We start from the raw sequence: 24896 nt of genomic DNA, 5'->3' as shown, positions 1-24896 counted from the left end.
TAGCAATATAGTGGTAAAGTGAGGTAAAGTGACTAGCAATATAGCAATATAGTGGTAAAGTGAGGTAAAGTGACTAGCAATATAGCAATATAGTGGTAAAGTGAGGTAAAGTGACTAGCAATATAGCAATATAGTGGTAAAGTGAGGTAAAGTGACTAGCAATATAGCAATATAGTGGTAAAGTGAGGTAAAGTGACTAGCAATATAGCAATATAGTGGTAAAGTGAGGTAAAGTGACTAGCAATATAGTGATGCATTCAATCAGATAAGAGGCAGAGCTCAGTGCTAACTGTTGCTATGGCTACAGTTGACCTGGTGAGTTTAGTTGTGAATAAAGGCTTCGAATAATGGCTTCCTAAACTCATTAGCTACTGTAGCTAGGATTAATCCTGATAAGGTGGATGTTTAAGGTAAAATGTTTAAGGTGGATATCATTTAGTATGACTTAATTTTAAATTATGACTCCAAATGTTTAAGCCCATAACACCGAAACAGGAACTTTAGAGATTGAGAGAAGTCTAAAATTTTATAAGACTTATTTCTAGACTCATAAAGACTCATAAAACCATGGCAGTGTGTCATATCTCCATGACATACTGTAGATAATTATGTCATGCTTACGATGCAGATTAGAATAATGAATAATGCATCATAACAGTACAACATTTCCAACTTTAGGAATAATCACAATATTGTTGTCTCTTTCTGTAAGTGAGCGTAATTCCCTGAGATCGCTCTGACTTCAAATTTTGGAGTCGGTGTGTTGTTGAGAGACTCTCTGACGCTCTGTTCCCAGCCGTAACCGAGTGTGTGGTTACGTCCGTGTCCAGGCATCACCTCACCTCACCAGCCAAACCTCCTCTGGACCTTTTACGAGCGCGAGCGCCGGTGGGCGTCTGGGCCCTGCTGAATTCTGGGAAGCCGGACTTGTTTGGAGGCTCTCGGCAGCTCTCCACTCCCTTTTGGAAGAACTTCACAAGAGAACTCATGCAGCTCAAATATTTCTCCGTCAAACGATCTACGAAAACATGTCCTGCTGAGAGGACAAAGGGAAGTGTGTGTGTTTGAAAGACAGCAAATTATTGCCTGTTTTTCCTCATAAATGTTTAAGGATTTGTGTTATTTGATACGGGAGTTAATCCGGATCCCTCACGCCGTGCATCACACTGCACTTGGTTCTGCTCCTGATACTGAGGTTCAGCTAATTACGGCGTCCAAAACATGCTAAGTGCGCTCTGGTTAGCATCTGTTTGGCTAAATTACAGCATCAAAAAAAAAAAAAAAACACACTGATTTGTTGCTAAGCACGTTTTTAAGATGTTCTTCTGAGCGCAAACATGTGTTAGGGTTTTCATTTTCACTCAATAACACGCTAGTTAAAAGATCCCAGTCAAGCTAACAGGAAATGTTTGAAAACATGCTAATATGGAGAGCAATGAGCATCTCAAGCACCTTAAGATTACCTTAAATGATATTTCTAAAATGAAAACAAACTTTTCTTATTATTTCATTCCAGACTAGCATCCTGTAAATAATGTTTATTAATATTATAATCTCTGATTATAATGAATTATACACTTTCCAGTCTTCATTACGAATAATGTATTTAAAATAAAACATGAAAATCATCGCTACGCTTTCTCTTATTAATATTTCACTAGCCGAACTTTATAGATTTTCAAACAAAAATACAGATTACAATAATAATGGTTTAAAAATTTCTTATCATTCAAATAATAACTGAAATAATGAAAAAAAAAGGTGACTGTAAAAACATTGCTTGATTTATTTTAATTCCGTTACTTATTATAACTAAATGCGATATTAACCTAAAAGTAAAAATAGTTGTATTTCTATCTATCTATCTATCTATCTATCTATCTATCTATCTATCTATCTATCGATCTATCTATCTATCTATCTATCTATCTATCTATCTATCTATCTATCTATCTATCTATCTATCTATCTATCTATCTATTTATTATTTATTTATTATTTTCTCTCTCTCTCTCTCTCTCTCTCTCTCTCTCTCTCTCTCTCTCTTTGTGTGTGTGTGTGTGTGTGTGTGTTTGTTTGGGCGGGTGTGTGTCATTGTTCTCCTAAAATAAATAAATAAACAAAGAAACAAATAAATAAATAAATAAATAAACTAACAAACAAACAAATAAAAATCAATTTCAAAATACGTAATATTGTAAACATGAATTTAAAAGGATAGATAGATAGATAGATAGATAGATAGATAGATAGATAGATAGATAGATAGATAGATAGATAGATAGATAGATAGATAGATAGATAGATTATCATTTCAATTTTGAGTTTCTTAATAATTAATTTTGTCTTGTATTAATTAATCATCTTGTATTAAAGTCGTGTGTGTGTGTGTGTGTGTGTGTGTGTGTGTGTGTGTGTGTGTGTGTGTGTGTGTGTGTGTGTGTGCGTGTGTGTGTGAAAAACAAAGCTCCCTGTAAATTCCTATGGTCAGTTTCAAACGTTTTATTTTCCCTCGATCCCTCGGTTCGAATGGTGTCAGCTACAATGTTCTACACAGTGTCTGTTACAAAAACAAATCACGAATCATATAGAATGACTCATCAAAAATAGTACACAATTCTCAGTTTCAAAGTAAGCAATGTTTTTATATGATTTCAAACGAATGTGTTAAAGGAAGCATGGAAGCATGGAAGCATTTTATATATTTTCAAACGAATGTGTTAAAGGAAGCATGGAAATGACTCTACAAGCATTATATATATATATATATATATATATATATATATATATATATATATATATATATATATATATATATAAAAAAAATCCTCACAGTCTAATCTGAAGAAGAGAATCCTTTTATTTCTTTGATTAAAATCGTTTGATTTTCTAATTTGTATTCCTCGAGCTACACGATCTCTCATCTCTATAACCAGAAATGTTTGTGACAAAAGACTTTTATTTAACTTGTGATTTCTGCTTGATGATTTATTCATATTAATTACACTAATTACTAATGGAGCATCACTGATTCATTGAATAATCACTGATGTATTTACTATTCATCCAGAATTAATTTCTATTGAATCGACCAATTTCTTAATAAATTTTTATTTTACTAGTTACTTACTAAACATTTATTTTACAACAGATATTACTCACTACTATTGAATAACTCATTAATAATCAATAAATATGTCATTTATCACTAACTATTCATTACTAATCATTAACTACTGAGTAATAACTAATTATTTATTTTCCCTTTGAATAAACTTATGACGCTTTAAAAAAAAGCAAAAACGTTTTACTGCATGTTGTGTTTTTTATTATTATTAAAATTAGTACAAATGTTTTAAAGTGTATGTGACAAAAAATAAAAAATAACTGAAATGAACATTAAAATTTGAATTCTGAATATTTTTTTTTATTAAAATTAGTATGAATGTAGTAAAGTGTATGCGCAAATTCGAATTTGAATTATGATTCGTTTGTGTGATTATTCGAATTCATCGATGTTAAATGATCCTACTTAAATCAGTACAAATATAGAAACCTATCAAAGCGTATGTGTAAATCCTTTATATTTTTATTTATCTGTAGTCAAAAATTGCATGGTTATCTTTATTAACTGAGCATTATATTATATTAAACATTGATATTAAACATACTCATGCGTTTGGAATTTAAAATTAGATTCTGCAAATCACCAAAATCTGAAATGTTGCTGTTTTTAATAAAAAACAGAAAATTTAAACTGAAACAGGTTTGAAAAATTCCAAATCAAATGAAATGTTGTACTTTTTTTTAAAAGACTCACGCTTCATATTGTTTGTGTATTTGGGATTATTCTGTACTAAACAATAGAAATAATTTTGTCAGGTTATGTTTTTTTCTCTTTTCTTGCATTTCTCCGGCCCGTGTGTCCCTGATCACAGGAAGCCGATCTCGGTGCTCAGCTCGTAACTGCAGCTTGTTCAAACAGATCTGTGTTTCATTCCCAATAAATACAGTAGAGGGGAAAGAGGGATGGGATCGAGGCACAGGAAAACCTCGGCACTTTCACCACCTCTGACACAAAGACGTCTTTATGAGAAGCTAAGGGAGCCTAGTGAGATGAAAGCGGCCGTCCCCAGCTGAGACGCGTTATTAATCTGCGGGAACACGAGCAGGTGCCTCTCTCTCTCTCTCTCTCTCTCTCTCTCTCTCTCTCTCTCTCTCTCTCTCTCTATCTTTCTCTCTCTCTCTCTCTCTCTCTCTCTCTCTCTCTCTCACTATTTCGAAATGCAGCGGTTTTGAGTTAGCAGTTCTCCACCCCCGATATTGAAGGAGTATGAGAGTGCTTTGGGGCCCAGCATGCGGCGGGGCTTGGCTGTTTTCTCATGATGCCGCTCCATTCCAGCTCCTCCTGTGAGCCGGGGATATGGAGCGTGAAGGGTGGAGAGTGTTACAGGAGCCATGCCACAGTCCAACAGGCTTTTAGCGGCCTGCAGCATGACAAGAAACAGGGACGGTGGATTTAGCCACAAGGAAATCGCAGAAAGTCAGTCAGGACGCAGCGGGGCAGCGCTGGTGCCATTATCAAAAATAAAACAGTGGGACATGTTGAGACAAAGCAGCGCCGAGAAAAAGTTAGGGCGCATTTATTTTTGGACAGCGGTTAAGTTGCTTACACAGGGCAGTTCTCTGTGTCCAATCAACCTGGTGTGTGTGTGTGTGTGTGAGTCTGTGTGTGTCTGTGTGTGTGTCTGTGTGTGTGTGTTCATATAACATTTACCAACATAAAAAAAAAAAAAATCTCATCTATTACATTGCTATGTGTGATTTAGAAGTGATGGTGAATAATGAACACCTTTAATGGTGAATGTGACCACGTTACAATTGGACACCTGAGAGTTGTTGGCACCATATGAGCTATATATAATAAGATGTTAGATAAACACACAAATACACAAACAAAACAAAAAAAACAAAAAAAAAAACAAATGTGATTCATCAATTCATTCAAATGTGATTTTAAAAAATCGCACAAAAATGACATGAGGGGAAAAAACACATGAAGTGCAGCTGAAAATATTAGAATGTAAAAGTAAACCAATTGTTTACTAGAAGAATCATATAGAATTTAATGAATGAATCCTCGGGAAAATAATGCAGAGGGGAAAAAAAGATCGGCGGGAAATCACACTGAAAAATTTATGAGGAAGAACTGTTCTTTGGGGAAAAAAGTAAGGAAAGATAATGAATCACCTGCGAATCATAAGGAATCAGTGTGAACCAGTGGATCATCAAAAAAAAAGAAATGATTCATCTGAAAATGAATCATTAAAAAAAAAGATTGTAAAATGAAAATAGTTGGATCACATGAGCAGAATAAAAAGGTAAAATGAATTAATGAGTTGTGGAAAACAAGGTCATGCGACAATTAACAAATAATTTAAAAATCACTAATAGAATAAGTCAATATATATATATATATATATATATATATATATATATATATATATATATATATATATATATATATATATATAAAGAGTCAGTTAATCACCTTAATCACCCTATTTTTTTTTCAAATTCAAAAGTATAAAATATTAACATATAATTATGTGAAAGTTAACAAAAATCTGTTCCCTGCATTTAAAAAATAAAATAAAAATAAAATAAAAATAAAAATGAAAATAAACCTGGAAAATAATTACATAGAAAATAAATGGATCATGGGGAAAATCATGAGTTTAATAGGTGTTGAAGGCTGTTTGACAAATGTATTTGCTGTGTCATCACTGAAAGAGTAAAATGATTACACACACATGCGCACACACACACACACACACACACACACACACACACACACACACACACACACACACACACACACACACACAGAGAGAGAGAGAGAGAGAAAGACAGAGATATTATGGTTAATTTGTTCAGTCTGCTATGCCAAGAGCAACACTGTTTAACTGCAGGTACACACAACCCTAAAGACCTCTTATTCCTGCCTATTTATCCCATCTCACACACACACACACACACACACACACACACACACACACACACACACACACACACACACACACACACACACACACACCGCTCCTCCTTTTTCCTGAAAACCTCTAGTTGCCAATGTTGAGTAAATGTTGATGAATCAGCTCATCTGTGACAACAGGGCAGCTTAATAACAAACAAGTGAAGGATGTTAGTGTTTTTGTAGAAAAGTTATTCAGTAGATCAGGAACAGGGGATCAGTAGATCAGGAAAAGGGGATCAGTAGATCAGGAACAGAGGTTCTGTAGATCAGGAAAAGTTATTCAGTAGATCAGGAACAGGGGATCAGTAGATCAGGAAAAGGGGATCAGTAGATCAGGAACAGAGGTTCTGTAGATCAGCAAATGTTATTCAGTACATCAGGAACAGGGGATCAGTAGATCAGGAACAGGGGATCAGTAGATCAGGAACAGGGGATCAGTAGATCAGGAACAGAGGTTCTGTAGATCAGGAACCGGGGATCAGTAGATCAGGAACAGATGTTCTGTAGATCAGCAAATGTTATTCAGTAGATCAGGAACAGGGGATCAGTAGATCAGGAACAGGGGATCAGTAGATCAGGAACAGGAGATCAGTAGATCAGGAACAGGGGTAATGTAGATCAGGAACAGAGGTTCTGTAGATCAGGAACCGGGGATCAGTAGATCAGGAACAGGGGTACTGTAGATCAGGAACAGAGGTTCAGTAGATCAGGAACAGGTGTTCAGTAGATAAGGACCAGGTGTTCAGTAGATCAGGAACAGGTGATCAGTGGATCTGTAAAGGTTATTGAGTAGATCAGGAAAAGTTATTGAGTAGATCTATAAAAGTTATGGAGTAGATCAGGAAAAGTTATTGAGTAGATCAGGAACAGGCGTTCAGTAGATCAGGAACAGTTGTTCAGTAGATCAGGAACAGGGGATCAGTGGATCTGTAAAAGTTATTGAGTAGATCAGGAACAGGCGTTCAGTAGATCAGGAACAGGTGTTCAGTAGATCAGGAACAGGGGATCAGTGGATCTGTAAAAGTTATTGAGTAGATCAGGAAAAGTTATTGAGTAGATCAGGAACAGGTGTTCAGTATATAAGGAACAGAGGTTCTGTAGATCAGGAATAAAGGTTCAGATCTCATCACTAGAAGCATGTTAGTTTCAGTCCCAGAACTTGGGCTTTGGGGCTTTTTTAAATAATCAGATTTGTTGAAATTAATCATAGAACCCTGACTATCTTTTAACACTGTGGAATTTGTGATATACGAAAATAATTAAAGACAAGTGTATCATTCAACTTATATGTGAAATATAAGTCTTTTTATTTTTTTAATCTGTTTACAGCTGCATTAAATGTTGTGGATGATCCACACTAATGAAGTTCCTGAACAACATTCTTTCCTTAACCATTCTCTCTCTCTCTTTCTCTCTCTCTCTCTCTCTCTCTCTCTCTCTCACACACACACACACACACACACACACACACACACACACACACACACACACACACACACACACACACACACACACACACACACACACACACACACATCCAGCTTGTCAGCACAGACAGTGGAGACTTCTTCCAAAACAAAAGTAAAGTACAGAAATAATTCATGTCACCATAAAAAAAAGTTTATATGTTTTCCTTTTTTAAATGACTCTGTTATCATGTTCAGTTTATGATGTTTGTTCTTCATAAGGTCCCTGTACATGCTGTTTCAATAGAAACCGTATAAGAACAAGTCAAATCAAGTCAAGTCAACTTTTATTGTAATTTTAACCATATATAGCTGTTGCTGTACACAGTGAAATGAGACAACGTTTCTCCAGAAACATGGTGCTACATAAAGCAAAGACAGAGCTAAGGACTTAGTCAGTTAGTCATAGACACATAAAGTGCATCTGTGCAACCTGGTGCAAACAGTGCAGGACAAGACAAAAGATAGTGCAAACAAAAAAAAATTATTGTCCAGGGAGCAAATGTTGGAAAGTAGAATGGACAGGAGAGCCGGCCAGCTAGGTTATGTGTTTAGCCTAGCATCGACGCCTGCCCGCTTCCCGTGTTTCCGCTTCCTCCAGTACCGCTTTTGGCGTCGCCTGATACCAGGGACCAGGAGAGGACTGGAGGCCTGGTCTCCAATGCAAGTGATTGTGTGAATGGTGTGTGTGTGTGTGTGTGTGTGTGTGTGTGTGTGTGTGTGTGTGTGTGTGTGTGTGTGTGTGTGTGTGTGTGTGTATTTGTGAGAGGTGTTGCATCTGTAATGATGCAGTCAGGACAAAGTATAGTCTAGAGTTAGAGTGTGTCTTAAGAAGCTGGTGAGCTGCAGTGGCTGAACTGCATTACTGGGATATTTGTTTTGTATTTATTTCATTATCATTGGGTCTTTTTTTTTTGGTCTTTTCTGTGTTTTTCTTTTGTTAAGTTATGAATGATTATGTTTGTGTATTTCTGGAACTTTTTTTTAAATTTTTTTTTTATTTTTAAAAGGTAAGTGAAATAACGGTAACTGAAAGGATGGATACTGGGGCTTTATCCATATATTATTTAATTATATAATATACTATATATTATTATTTACTAACATCAGACAATAAAAATCAGAAAAAAAATCTTATAGATCTTATGGGAATCTTAGGAAAAAGACTAGGAGCTTTGTTTTAAACACATTGCTGTGTGATGTTTGATTGCAGAGAGTTTTGTCCAAGCTGAGGTTAATACACACAAATAGACCTAAAAGATAATTGTTTAGTTCTAACTCAATTATTTTGTGTAACTAAGTTACGACTCAAATGATTAAGAGGGAATTAAAAAGCACACAGAATTCATAAAGCAGCGGTGCTCTCGAAACCGTAGCACTTATTCGTCACAGGCACAGCATGAGTGTAAACAACAAACGTGGAATGAATTAAGTCGAGAATGCAGGGGATGGTAGAACAGACCTCACACACACACACACACACACACACACACACACACACACACACACACACACACACACACACACACACACACACACACACACACACATGCCAAAAAAGCAAGCGATCAAATTAATGTGAGGCCTTGTGGTCATGCCCCCCTGCTGCTGCTAATTTGTTTCTTTTATTTGCTTGTTTGAAGCGCCACCGCTGCCCCTGAAAACCTCATGATGAAGCCAAATTCACATCATCAGGGCTGTTTAACCTCCAGCACACACACAAACACACTCATGCGCACACACTCATGCACGCACACTCTTATACAGGAGCAAAACTACAGGTAAATTGTTCATTCGTTTCTGATCTGTTTATTACACAGCACAGGTGTATTATTCAAGGTAATTAGTCCTGATGCTAGCTTGTTATGTTAGCACTGTTACAGGCTTTAAAGTTTCAACTTTTTCTATCGAAATTCTTGAAAAGGTTGAGAAGTTCACAATTGAGAAACAACCTGCAAATCAACTCCATCTCTGATATTTTTCAGTCCGGCTTTAAAACCCTTCATAGCACTGAGTCGGCTCTTTTAAATGTTTTCAATGATATTTTAATGACCACAGATGCTGGTGATACGATGGCCTTAATTCTCTTGGATTTGAGCTCTGCTTTTGATTTTGTAGCCCACAAGATTCTTTTATCTTGGCTTGAATACTCGATTGGTATCACTGGTACAGTATTGAAATGGTTCCAGTCGTTTTTGTCAACAGTCAACAAGATTTGCAGTCAACTTAGGTGTCCATTCATCCTCGGTGGCTCACGTCACCTGTGGTGTACCCCAAGGATCGATCTTAGCATCGGTATTATTTTCGCTGTATATGTTACCTCTGAGATCAATTATGTACAAATTTGGGGTGTCGTATCACTGCTATGCGGATGACACACAACTTTAGATACCTATTAAACGCAAAGATAACTCGGCATACAAGAGACTGGAGATTGGTTATTTGTACGTGTTCTTTTATATTTATGTTCTTTCTTTTTTCCTTTTCTTTTATCTCTATGTACAGCACTTTGGCCAGCTCAGGCAGGTTTTAAATGTGCTTTATCAATAAAATTGAATTGAATTTCCTGTCTAGTGTCACCCAGATGAGGATGAGGTTCTCTTCACAATCTGGTTCCTCTCAAGATTTCATTCATTCATTCATTCATTCATTCATTCATTTTCTACCGCTTATCCAAACTTCTCAGGTCACGGGGAGCCTGTGCCTATCTCAGGCGTCATCGGGCATCGAGGCAGGATACACCCTGGACGGAGTGCCAACCCATCCCAGGGCACACACACACACACATTCACTCACACACTCACACATTATGGACAATTTTCCAGAGATGCCAATCAACCTACCATGCATGTCTTTGGACCGGGGGAGGAAACCGGAGTACCCGGAGGAAACCCCCGAGGCACGGGGAGAACATGCAAACTCCACACACACAAGGTGGAGGCGGGACTCGAACCCCCAACCCTGGAGGTGTGAGGCGAACGTGCTAACCACTAAGCCACCGTGTCCCCCCTCTGAAGGTTTCAATTCAATTAAATTAAAATTTATCTGTACATAGATATGAAAGTACTAAACATAGAGATAAAAGAAAAGGAAAAAAAGAAAGAACATAAATATAAAAGAACACGTACAAATTAACAACAATAAAAAGTACAGGGAAAGAGGTGTGTTTTTAACATGGATTTAAATTCCGCAAACGTAGAAGCAGTTCTGACTGGTGGTGGCAAGGTATTACACAGCTTATGGCCTACTAATGCGAAAGCTTGGTCTCCTGATGTTGGTCTCCTGAAAAAAAAAAAAAAGAATACTCTGACTATGGGTCATAATTTTCTGCTACAGATCTGATTATATAATATTTTTATATATTTCTCTATATTTTTACCTACATTGTTTAAATTATATTTTTATTGTAATTCTATTTTAACTCTTTTTTATTTTCTATGACTTTCAGCATTTTCATGTCATACTGTGCACGGTTGTGTCAATGTGACAAATAAAATTTCTATTTTAATTTTCAAATTTAATTTTCAAATTATTGTTATTATTATTATTATTATTATTATTATTATTATTATTATTATTATTATTATTATTATTATTATTATTATTATTATTATTTACTCTACATTTACATTATTGGCTGTTTTTTTTTTCCAAAATTTCTATTAAAACAAATGAAGAAAATCATCATCATGCTCTGATTCACTGAACAATTAAATCCCCTGAGAAGAGTTTGTCCCGTTATTTATAATTTTCAACTAAAATCAGATTTCTCATGAGATTGATCATTATGTCATGTCTCTATACCTCCATGTGAACATGCTGCAGGAATTTTATTATTATTATCAGCCATCATTCAAACAAGCCCAATTTTTCATCTGTGCTTCAGGCGAGTTCATGTGCGGACAAGCAGCTCAGAGAAATCAGAGTTGACTCTGGAATTACGGACACACACACACACACACACACACACACACACACACACACACACACACACACACAGACATACAGAATGCTAAAAAGATCTTGTTTAATCCAGATGCTCAGAGATGATATCACGGACAAATGGAACGTGTCGTGACGAGGACGATCTGAGAGACTTTTTCATTTCTGATGTCCTCACTGCAAAAACAGATACACATCTTGTAAAAAGACAAGTGGAAGAATAAATCTCTGTTATTAAACACTCTGAATTTATTTAAGGGTGAAAAAAAAATACTCAAGCAGAATATATCGAGTAGTAAGTGTAGAATGATCCATCATTTAGATTTTCAAAAAAGAAAGAAAGAAAGAAAGAAAGAAAGAAAGAAAGAAAGAAAGAAAGAAAGAAAGAAAGAAAGAAAGAAAAACAACACAGCTCTGCTTGAATGACAGACTGATATATAGAAATGATTTTAGTACAGAAAAAAAAAAAACAACCTTCAAACCAAAACCATTTGCACGTTTCCATGTTTGTTCAGTTGTGGCATCGTTAATTAACTGAACACTTCATAAGGTTTCTTGACAGGATAAACAGTTCTGTGAAAAACCTTTAAGAATTTTTTTATTGCAAAACAGGTTTTTTAAACCGTAACAAGGTTCTATATGCCACTGAGATAAAAGAGAAACATTTACTAAAAGGATCTTTGGGGAACCAAATCTGATTCTTCAATGGCGTCACTGTGGGAACCCATTTTTGTGGGAACCTTTATTATTATTATTATTATTATTATTATTAATTATTATTATTATTATTATTATTATTATTATTATTATTATTATTATTATTATTATTAACCTTTCTTAAGACTGAGGGTGCTAGTAGTTTATTCTGAAACTGAGTGTGCTAATGGGAAAGCTGTGATGTGAACCAGGAAGTATAGCATGGTGTCAACTAGCAGCATCTATATCAGTTTTGGACTTCAAACAACATTATCTTAAAGTCCAGGGTTAACTCAATGGTTAAGGTGTTGGACTAGAGGTTGGAAGATGGTGAGTTCAAATCCCAGGACCACTAAAATACTACATCTCTGGTTTAGATCGATATCTTTTTGGAAGATGCTCTTATCTAGAGAGAATTACATTCATCTCATTTATACGACCGAGCAGTTGATCTGAGTCTGGGTCATGGGATCTGTCAGATCTCTGGATCACTCTCCAAAGCAGTGTTCACACTCCACTAAATGTACAACTCATGGAATAAAAGGAAAATAAAAAAGAAAATAAAAATAAAAGACCCAAAAGTTAAATAATAATAATAATAATAATAATAATAATAATAATAATAATAATAATAATAATAATAATAATAATAATAATAAATCAAAACTTAAAATGGTGGTGGTTCAGTGGCTGAAACATTTGGATAAGAAGGTTGTGAGATCATCTCCCAACACCACCAAGCTGCCATTGTGTGTCTGATAAAATGCTGTAAATGTAAATCAGGTTTAAGTAATAAAATATGATAATGCAATGTGTAGACAGAAGGTTCTGTTTGACGCCTGGACTTGGCAAACTGCTTCGCAAACAATTCCTATGAACCTGACAGGCGTAGGTTTGTAGTCTTTAAGTCGAGCCAAGATGTATTTTGCTCCTAAGCAACTGAGTGATTAATCGAGCAGTAATGTAGCAAGTGGCAGCTAGAAAAAAGTCCCAAGAAAAAGTCCCAAGAAATAAAACTTAAGAAAAAAATCTCCTGTAGATAATGTGTCTGTAACAGTAACCAGTATACAGGTAGGGAATAAAACGTAGAAATTTTACACTCAAGGATTAAAAATTCAGTGATGAAATTCAGATATTGTCAGTGAGGAACTTTTAGTACTCCTGAAATCTCTGAAACATGTCTAATGCTATAAGGTTTCCTAACGAGTTCATCAGAAATAATATTATTTGATTAATCATATTTACCATTAGCTAGAATCTTATTTACCAGTTTGCCTCGCTAAATATGTTTGCTAACAAAATCCATGCTAGTTTATCTATGATACCTTTGACTGGTACAGTATTAGAACAGCAAACAGGCCAATCTGGCTATATATCAAGCTAGCAAGGCTATAGCATGGCTGGCTAGCAGGATTTACAGTACCTGAACTATTTTCACATTAGAGTTCATGATTTTTATGGAGGTAAAAGGAGTGGCTTTGAGTTAATATTTCGAAGACTGTGCTAACACTGGAGGATATAGTGCTCAGACTCAAGTTCCACACTAGAGTGGATTTATCTTCAGACAAACACGACAGCAAGCTGCTAACAAGTCCAGAAACCACATTTCTTTCTCTTCATGAGCGCTCTGAGTGTTTTGTAAAGCTTAAGCTTTTCAATGTTTTTATTATTAAAAGTACTGAGTAAACATGACCAGTGCAGTCATCCAACCTGCTGGATCAGACAACACAAACATGTATTTTCAAGACGATGCTAAAACCACTAATGAATAATTTGTATCAACAGAGAAAGTCGACGAAAGAAAACGCACTTACAAAGTAACAGAGATTTAGTGAAATGTATGCTTAGCATCTGGAGACAAAGTACATGCTTCATCCGTTAGCAGATATCCGTTTTCCACAGGAAATCAAAAAAGCAAAGCAGACAAGTTTGTACTCCTCGTGTTTCATACACAGGACCAGATGTACCAATGTGTTTATTTAATACGCTCACAAAACTTTATTATCAGATATCTAACCGGGATTCTGGTTTAAAAAAAAACTGTTAATTCTTAAACTCTGATAAACCAGAGCGAAAAAAAAAAAACCTCACTATTAGCTCCACCTCTGTATAGGGTGCCAATACGTCTGGATCTCTATAGGTGAAATTACTGTAATTATTCAAAACACGTATCAACTGACAACAAAACACTGCAATCATCCCCCACTCTTTGAGGCAGTTACCTCAGAGAAAATGACATGCTAAGCTAGCTGCTGTTAATTATTGCAAACTTAAGCGGAAGATATCTGTATACAGTGTTTGTTTGGACTACAAATCCGGTTTGTACATTGTTTATAAATCACCCAAAATCTTATTAAACTATGTTTATATCAGAGGGGAAAAATAGCAAGCTCACGAAAAGTTTATGTTTAAATATTAAGTTTATGAAATTCTCACGCTACATTTACAACAACATACTGTACAAAACAACATACTCGAAATTCCTATTTCAGAACTGGGAAGTAAGATTGTGTTGAAAGCTCATACCTATATTGTAAGTAGTGTGTTAAATAATTCTAGATCAAAATGTGGCATATTTGCTTATCAGCATCTAATTAGAAACACTAGCCGTCCTAAAGAGGAAACTACACACATTCTCCACTCACACACATTTACTTCAAGCAAGTCCTTAGCCATTTAGCAAAAATGACAATATGTATTTACAATATGTAATTACAGCATGTATTTTGTTGAGAATGTTCTGGAATAAAATCAAATGAGACAGAGTTGCTGTGTTTTTTTAACAAAGTCTAGATCACCACATGGAAACACAAAATCTTGCCTTTGAACCTGAAAAAAAAATAATAACAAAATGTAATTTCTAGTTGACAAACATAAAGTTTTTAGCCTTTTCCTCATCACCTGCTGTATGTTGAACATAGAGACATAAAGAGAAGTTTTGGTGGAAGGAGTATGTTTGAAAAGCTACATATTAAGCCTATGTTAAACCAGCGCTTTTTAGCAGTGAAGATGATCACAGCTTCATCAAAATCAACTCAGGACATACATTTTAAAATGTTTACAGTTCTTTGTGCATTTTTAGTTTTCATTTTAGCAAACATTTCAAATGTACCTCAAAAACCCTTTTAAGGAAGTAAGGATGGGACAGATGGATGGCTGGATGGCTTGATGGATGGATGGACTAATAGATGCAGGAATGGATGGACGAATAGACCGATGGATTGATAGATGGACGGACGGACATATAGATTGATAGATGGATGGATGGACAGATGTATGGATGAATGGACAGATGAATGGATGGATGAATGAATGAATGAATGAATGAATGAATGAATGAATGAACAGAAGGATTGACAGATGAATGAATGAATGAATGAATGAATGAATGAATGAATGAATGAATGAATGAATGAATGGACAGATGGATGGATGGATGGATGGATGGATGGATGGATGGATGGATGGATGGATGGATGGATGGACAGTTAGGCGGAAGAACAGATGGGATAGATGGAAGCAAAGAGGGATGGATAGATGGATATATGAAAGGATGGATGGAAGCACGATGAGAAGGATGGATGGGATGGATAGATTAATGTTTGTATGGATGAATGGATGGATGGATGGATGGATGGATGGATGGATGGATGGATGGATGGATGGATGGATGAATGGATGGACAGAGCGTTAATGTATTCATCGATAGAGACTTAAAAGCACTTCTGTACTTCGCTCTGGTTAACAGCGTCTGCCAAATGCAATAAATCTAAATGACAGAGGGACGTGTTACTAAATAGACACAACCTTCCAAATAATCAGAAACGCCTGTACACCTGTTCATTCATGCAAAGACTCGATCCTTCAATGAGATGTTTATCTGCACAGCTGTAAAGACTATCTACATCTACCTGAGATAATGTTAGCGTGATATCCGAAGAACGTTCGTTCGTTAAGATCTTCACAGAAACGCTAAATGCACTGCTAAGATTTTGGTAGCAATCCAAATAGGGTTGAGGTCACAGCAAGGTGAAATGTGTAAGAGTTTTTATTCCATTGTGTCAGCGTTGTAAGTGCATAAAGATTAGAAATAAGAAGGATTAAACGTGCACACACATAATTCACATTTAATACCACATTTAATTTCTTTTTTTATCCCTCAGATATTTATTCACATGATGTCACAGAGTTCCACTCCCAGTTTCTAGGCATAACGTTTTTTTGCACCCGATCGTATATTATTATTGACATTATCACGCATGTTATTGTAACGTCAGCACGGAAAAACAAATCGCACCATTGTTATCTACAAACAGTAAAGCACACGTGTGCCAAATATCTGTCGAATAAGACAAGCGCTCTTTATCGCTGCACCTGTATGAGTATGTTAAGTGGCTGGGTCAGATGACAAGGCCCTCGGGTCATGATTCGCTTGAATGCCTGAACGGATTCAGGTACCATGGAGATGAGGATGAAACAAATACACATGTAGGTGTGTGTGTGTGTGTGTTTAGAAACAAGTATAGCTGAGTTTCAGTGAAATCCTCTGAAGATAAAACATGTGATCTGAAGGCGTCTTTGGCACACTGACGTCGCTGACGTGTTCGTGGCTCAACACAATGAACGTTCCAGGTGTAAGGCTCACTAAGAGCTTTTTTTTTTCAAGTGATGTGAACTTATCTTTGTTTGTATGTCACTTCATGCGCAATCCTTTGGACTATGCAAATGCAGCTGACATCCCTGCCAATCAAAAAGCCGTGCAAAAACGACGGTTTTATTCAAATGAGATTATGGAGATCTTCAGTATCTGAACATCAACGCTCGTAACACACGGAGACTACTGTAGGTCTGGGGATATTTTAGCACATTATACAATGATTTAAAAAAGAAAATGAGTGTTGAATGTTGATTGTTGAGATACAAATCATTTTATTGAATTGAAACGTTTAATTGAAACCAATTAAGATTTTATCGATTATTTTAAGTATTGTAAAAGAGAAATGATTCATTCTAATGTGTCAACAAATCGATCCATTATATTATATTGAGTAGTTCATTTAAAGTATGAATTACTTAATATCATTTATCATCAAAAGTAATTACTTTTCTGGAAAAAAATTTTTTTTTGAATTAAATGAAATAAAATGAAATGTAAATAAAAATATTATATATTAATTTATATTTAATTTTATATATTTCATTTTATGGAACTCACAGATGGTGATTATTCATGATAATAATAATAATAATAATAATAATAATAATAATAATAATAATAATAATAATAATAATAATAATAAATAAATACTGTTCAGAAAAAGTAGAAGAACATTTTGATATTTAAGTGCAATATTTGCTTATGTATATATTCTAGAATTCATTAGAATACATTTTTTCCATTTAAATAGAATATTTGAATAGTTAACATTTTATAGACATTTGTTTAAGAGAAAAATCCATATAATTTTCTTCCATTCTGCACACAACCTACTCATAAAAAGACCTCAGTGTAGTTCAAAAAAAAAAATAAAAAATATATCGGTTTCTTCAATGCTGCTGCTATAAATTGGGATGAATTGTGCAGGTCTAGGGGACATGTTTTGCTCCAGTAAATATGGAACAAGGGAATAAAAGGCTAATTCTTCACCTTCTATATAATCACCTTCTATTTTTACCAAGTCGAAACAAGCTCGAAACGAGCCGCGTCTCAACCTGCTTTTATAGAAAACAGACGTCTGTTCACTGACCTAAATAATGATATCATGCAGCGGATTACTTTCCTGTTTGACAGCTACAAGCCTGGTGATGATGATGAGGATGATGATGATGTCATGTGAAGGCTGGATTATGGCAGGCAGTGTTTAGTCTCCTGACACGGTGTACTGTACCTGCCGGAGTCCAGGTGATGTGAAGCCCAGGCTCTCCACGCTGCCCAGACACGTCCATGTTCTCCATCAGACACTTTCCATTAGATACTTCAGGCTTTTGGCTTTCTAGCTTCCACTGCTGAACACACACACACACACACACACACACACACACACACACACACACACACACACACACACACACACACACACACACACACACACACATACAGCTTAGTCTATTAAAATCTGTTGCACTCTTTGAATTAGAATATCATTCATACCATTTTTATTAGGTGATAATCAATTGATCAATTCTAATTGAAACCCAATTAAAAAAAAAAGTAAAAAAAAAGGCATAAAATTAACATACACATGCAAGTACTGTATGAAGAAAATCGGTGTTTCTGAGATTGTGTTTATTTTGATTTGTGCTATAAATTTACTAAATTTACTTTACTAAGCGGGGTTCTGAAAAACGTTGTCATTGACTTACACGTTAACACTAAGAAAAAACTTTAGAATTCATCGTTTTTAAATAATTCACTAAAAATGGATTCATTTTATTTTAGCTTACAAACTGTAAATATATAAGTTTATATGTATACAGTATATACATGTAAATGTCTTAGATCCTCACCTACGTATAAATAATAGAAAACAATAAATAAATCGAAAAAAAAAACAAAATTATATTATAATGAATTAGATTAAATTAGTTAAAGTAAACTAATATTAGAAACACTACTAATAAATAATATTTTTTTTTGCAATTGTTTTTTATTTAAAAAATAACTGATAGTTTGCTACAAAAAACAAACACTTAAGATTTGAAGATATTCTTTTGTTACACTAAGAAACAAAAAAAAATGTGTGCATCTAGAATAAAAGCAATCACACACACACACACACACACACACACACACACACACACACACACACACACACACACACACACACACACACACACACACACACACACACAGATTAAATATGAACCTCTGAACTCCTCTCTCAATCCCACTGCTCTATGTGTCACCCGAAGCAGCTTTTTAGCTTTTTATCCCTCTGTCACACAAACACCGTTCTCTTAATCCCTGTGAATTCACCCCGTGACCTTTCACCTCCTTGGCCAGATCCAAAGCAGACGTCATTTTAGGAGCTAAATCACAACCACCTGAAGCTGTGACCTCCATCAGGTGATCGACGGAGCGCTGGTCTGGTACTAATTAAAGCCAAGGGCACAACCTCGGTTGGGTTAAATCAGCACATCCAACCTGCAGCTCCTCGCTCCCGTAAACGCGTCTGCTTCCAATAGCACACAAATTACAATAGCATGCAGCGTGACCCAGGGCCATGTGCTCGCTTCACTCATAACGGGGTTGATGTGAGTAAAGTAACTGAGGGAATCTGCTGGAGTCATGATAATAAAGAGTAAGTCACTTGGTCGGAGGGGTATGGGGTCGCGCTCGTCAGATGTGGCTTCAGGTGACGGCGAGGTGAATTTAAATTAAAAAAAAGGGACAAATGGTCAAAATCTCATCCAGACACCAGGCACGAAGAACACTTCATTAGTCAGGACAGACCTAAAGAGCACCATTAGAAAAATTTACTGTGTGTGTATGAGTGTGTGTGTGTGTGTGTGTGTGTGTGTGTGTGTGTGTGTGTGTGTGTGTGTGTGTGTGTTTGAGTGAATGTGTTTGTGTATATGTGTGTTTGAGTGAGTGAGTGTTTGTGTATATGTCTATTTGTGCATTTGTGTGTGAGAGTGAGTGTGTTTGTGTGTATTTGTGTGTGTGCCTGTGTGTGTTAGAGTGAGTGTGTTTGATCTATCTATCTATCTATCTATCTATCTATCTATCTATCTATCTATCTATCTATCTATCTATCTATCTATCTATCTATCTATCTATCTATCTGAGTGACACTTCATGCACTCGACACTCAGCATTGCTAATTAGTTCTGACTCTGATCAGAAGGTGTCTAACACTTATACACTAGACCCTAGAGGACATGTCTGTGTGTGTGTGTGTGTGTGTGTGTGTGTGTGTGTGTGTGTGTGTGTGTGTGTGTGTGTGTGTGTGTAGTGTGCAGTAGTGTACAACGAGGTGGATTAATGCTTTTGTCAGAGCACAACATCAGGAAGTGAATGTCCGGAGTCGCCTGGGATCTTTTTAGACATGTGAAGTGTTTTCTCACTCCTAAATCCTCACAGCACGTTTTTGATCATACATGTATACAGAGAGATAGACAGAGAGAGAGAGAGAGAGAGAGAGAGAGAGAGAGAGAGAGAGAGAGAGAGAGAGAGAGAGAGAGAGAGAGATCTCAGCTTGTGTCATTATTTATGGTGGCTCCAGTGTTCTTGAAGGGTGCAAAGTGTTTCTAATAAACGGTTTCGGGTTTCCCCACGCCTCAGCTGCCTCTGTGTGTGTGTGTGTGTGTGTGTGTGTGTGTGTGTGTGTGTGTGTGTGTGTGTGTGTGTGTGTGTGTGTGTGTGTGTGTGTGTACTATCAAAGAATCCCAGACTGCTGACAACCCTTGGGTCATCCAACTCTGCTCCCTGAAAGAAAGAGAGAGAGAGAGAGAGAGAGAGAGAGAGAGAGAGAGAGAGAGAGAGAGAGAGAGAGAGAGAGAGAGGAATGCTATGTGAATACTTCCTTTATAAAATGAAAGGAAGAATGAATGAGAGGGAAACATCATAGTTATTAAAAAACTGACTATTGCTAAGTTAATGCTTTTCCATAAGTTCTGGTTGTGAAGCTCCCAACGTCACACGTTCGACAGGAAGTTACCTCAGCTGACCATCTAGATCACAGGAAGTAAAAAACTCTGCTCTTTAGCTTTAACAAATTATTTATACAGTAATATAATGTCCTCTGCCATTAGCATGGATGCTAGTCGGCCACATTTTGTGTGTTTGCTACTTCTATGCTAACGATCTACCTGACTAAATTAAATTTCTAATCTTATTAGAACCGTGTTTCAGCTTCTCAAAGCTTTACTTCAGGAGTGTGTGTGTGTGTGTGTGTGTGTGTGTGTGTGTGTGTGTGTGTGTGTGTGTGTGTGTGTGTGTGTGTGTGAGAGAGAGAGAGAGAGAGAGAGAGAGCAGGTATATGACAGACTTACAGGTTGGTAAGAAATTCAATCTTCAGCTGTGTGTCTCTACAATGTCATTTGACTCTCTCTCTCTCTCTCTCTCTCTCTCTCTCTCTCTCTCTCTCTCTCTCTCTCTCTCACACACACACACACACACACACACACACACACACACACACACACACACTCTCTGTCAGTCTCTCCCTCTCTCAAAACATCACACAGAGACAGCGGCTCTCTCAGCACAATTTAGCCAACAGAGAATATGAAACCTGAGAAACACACTACATTTTATCTCTGGACAGCATCAGTCACCGAACAGACCGGGAATTAAGTACCTAATATTCGATATCGGCCGGATTTTTTCCTGGTTTTTCCTTTCGCTCTGGAGATGTAGAACAGCGGGTGGTGACTTTTTCCTTATTTCAGTATAAAATCTCACCAGTTTAATGACTGAAATAAGATTTAAACAATTGCTGAGGTAGAAATCTGCACTTCATGGTTGTTAATTACACTGTTTTGAATAAATAAATAAATAAATAAATAAATAAATAAATAAATAGAACCCTGAGACTCTCTCCTTGACCAAAAAAAAAAAAAAAAAAAAAAAAAAAAAAAAAAACCTAAAGTCTAAAGTCATTTTAACAAAGAAAAATAATTGTTGGTCTAGTAAATTAAGTATTCTGTAAATATTTTATGGGTGGAGTCTACAGTTTCAGCACAGAGATGTGTTTATGTTTATGGACATTCCAGAACATTAAATGTAACTATAAATGGATAAAAAAAGATTAAATTAAACATTTGTAATCGTTATCAAGTTACTATAGGACCGTGCCAGGACACGCTGTTAGAGGAAAATAATCAATGTTGCCAAGGCAGCAGGATGTCGAGCCATATCACATTATTGATTATTGGCTATAAGTCTGGATCCCACATCATCATCCTCTACTCATTTGCATACTGAATGTGATTGGCCAATATTTTTTTTTTATTTTGTAAGTCATTTTACTTTTATTATTTAGTCCCTAAGTTTTAATTTAAAAAAAGTTCATTTTACTCCACTTTTGTTCTCCAGAGCTAATGAAACAATTCCATGCTTTAGAATTTTTAGTATTTCTACTTTCTATAATTATCATCATTTAAAAAAAAAAAAAAAAAAAAAAAAAAAAAAAAAAAAAAAGTCTTAAGACGTTATTGTGAAAAAACACATTTTTTTAAGACCCAAACACAATCTTATATTCATTTCTATATGAAATAAAATGGTGAACTTCTCTTAAACTTCAAATTAGCAGCAGCTGAGAGTACAAAAATGATCTGTTCTACGGTTTAATCTGCAAACCCATAACTTTAGCACACGGCAGCAAGGTGAAGGGTGGTGTAAAGAGACGAGGGTCTAAACGATGTGAGAAGAGACAAGACGAGCTTTAAACTGCCATCTTTGGAACAGCAGGCGACGTTTAGCACCAGATCTGAGAGAATAAAGATACACACACACACATCCATAAAAGTACACCATTAACCCTCAGAGTCCGTCTATTCAGACTTGTCTGTCTGGATCTTATGTGGGAGAACCGAGACCGTGAGCCAGAGGGGTGGAGAACGAGGGCAGACGGATTTATACCAGCAGAGGTCAAAAGGTCTCTCTCTCTCTCTCTCTCTCTCTCTCTCTCTCTCTCTCTCTCTCTCTCTCTCTCTCTCTCTCTCTCTCTCTCTCTCTCTCTCATTCTCTCTGTCTCTGGTCAGCTGACTGGCTCCAGAAAGACCCCAAAACAACCTCCGTGCCATCTAGTAAAGTCATTAGTGGGGTTTGTGTTCTCGTGAACTTTTTCTTTATTTTTTTCTAACTGCAATTTCGGTATAATTGTGAAGAGCAGTTATCACTATATCACATTCTCACAGAGTCATTTATTTACACACTTTAAATGAAACGTTTGTTTTCTCTCGTCCACTTCTTCATGTAACTACAGGACATGAGGTTAACCGCCATTTACATATAAACATTATATAAATATATAAATATAAACGTACTGTATAACAAGGAGCAGTTTACAGTGACACTAATGTAAAATAACCTTAACCTCCACCTTAACCTCAACATTAACTTTAACATCAATGTTAATATTGAATTCACCATCGAATAACTTTCATATTAACAACGTAACTTCAATAATAACTCTTTTGACATTAACATCAATATTCATTTTAATACTAAATTAACGTTATACTTAACACCAATATTAACTTTAGCATAAATTTATCTAAGATCAAGATTCATCCTTAAAATTAACTCTCTTGAAGGTTTTTTTATTATTATTATTTCTTAAATTTTTAACAAATTTTACCTCTTTTAACATTAGCCTTAACTTTAACATTAATCTTATTCGTATCAAAATTCAACATTTTTACATAAACATGAACTTTCAGAATAACATCAACATCGACGTCAAAGTTAACTCTAATATTAACTCCATGGACTTTAAGATACACATCTTAAAGTCCAAGATTTAACATTAAAATTAACTTTCACATGAACCTCATCAACAACAACAGCATTAACAGTTTTAACATTAGCCTTTGTATATTAAAAGTAATGGACCAAAAACCTATAAGATGGCACCATTGCATCATTCTAAGGAAGCATAATATATTGAGTTTTGACAGTTTTGTAAATTATTCATTTTTAAAACTAATTTTTAAGTGTATGAACAACCTTGCACCAGAAATACTCTGTCAATTAATAGTGAAACAGAGCGGAATAAGAACTAGAGGCACGACTAGTGGAAACTGTATAGCCTCAAAACGTAGAACATTTGGTCAGAAGTCATTTTTAGCAAGAGGCATAAATTTATGGAACGATTTACCACCAGAACTTAAAACATTAACAAGACTCAAGGTTTTTAATAGACATTTAAAGCAGTGGCTGAAACTGAAACAACTCTGTGAACATTGACTGTATAGGATACAATGCAATGTATGCAAACATAAGGTTGCATATGTCAGCATGCACAGGCATATGCATACTTTTGTGTTTTGTATTGTTAAATATGTCTAGATTCTGTTTTATAGTGATTGCTATATTTGTTTAAGCCCGTTTTAGCTGATGGATTTAATGCATTTATTGTATGTATTTTAATAGCTATAAATTCTTGATTTAATATTCTGTAATTTCTGTTTTAACTTTACAAGCCTAATCAGGGACAGGGGTTGCAAATTAGTCATGGCTATAAACCTGTTTGTGTGGCATCTACTTTGTACTTTATAAAGCAATGTTTTATGAATTTGTCCCTGTCAAATAAACATCAATAATAATAATAATAATAATAATAATAATAATAATAATAATAATAATAATAATAATAATAGTTGTATTTACATTCAAGTTTAAATATAAGATTAAAATTAACTTTCACATCAACATTCACATTAACATTCAATTTTAACATTAACACTAAGAATAATTTTAACTGTAACTAACACAAAATATTCAACAGTAACGCGAAATTTAACATTAACACTCATTTTTAGGTTAAATTTAATTTCAACATTAACGTTATCACTGAATACTATAATCCTTAGCCAGCTTGTTAGCTCTTAACGTTAACTCTTAACAAGAACACTTTTAAACATCATTTCATAGCATTAACACGATCTCTTTCCATCAACTTAACTTTAACATTCATTTTGAGTGCAACTTACACATTTTAAGTGCTACGTGTTATACAGACTTAACGTTAACGTTAATTAGCTTTAGCTTTTATTTTAAACTGAACATTAACAACAAACGGACTCTT

General features: G+C 35.5%; 1 long non-coding RNA gene across 2 annotated transcripts in view; it reads right to left on the bottom strand.

Moving 5' to 3' along the window:
- LOC125139052 overlaps nt 1-24896 on the bottom strand; it is a 79915-nt gene that overhangs the window by 3256 nt on the left and 51763 nt on the right. The window contains exons 2-3 of one of the 2 annotated variants that reach the window (XR_007138166.1): nt 18030-18147; nt 10424-10785 (exon numbers count right to left, since the gene is read on the bottom strand). This is a non-coding gene — a long non-coding RNA (uncharacterized LOC125139052). Of the gene's footprint in view, nt 1-10423; nt 10786-18029; nt 18148-24896 lie in introns of those variants that run through there. The other variant, XR_007138172.1, reaches the window with a different exon arrangement.

The sequence above is a fragment of the Tachysurus fulvidraco genome, chromosome 1, assembly GCF_022655615.1.
Source record: "Tachysurus fulvidraco isolate hzauxx_2018 chromosome 1, HZAU_PFXX_2.0, whole genome shotgun sequence".
Lineage (NCBI taxonomy): Eukaryota > Metazoa > Chordata > Actinopteri > Siluriformes > Bagridae > Tachysurus > Tachysurus fulvidraco.
The sequence above is the reverse complement of the archived record's forward strand: the minus strand, read 5'-3'. Positions and strand labels throughout refer to the sequence as shown.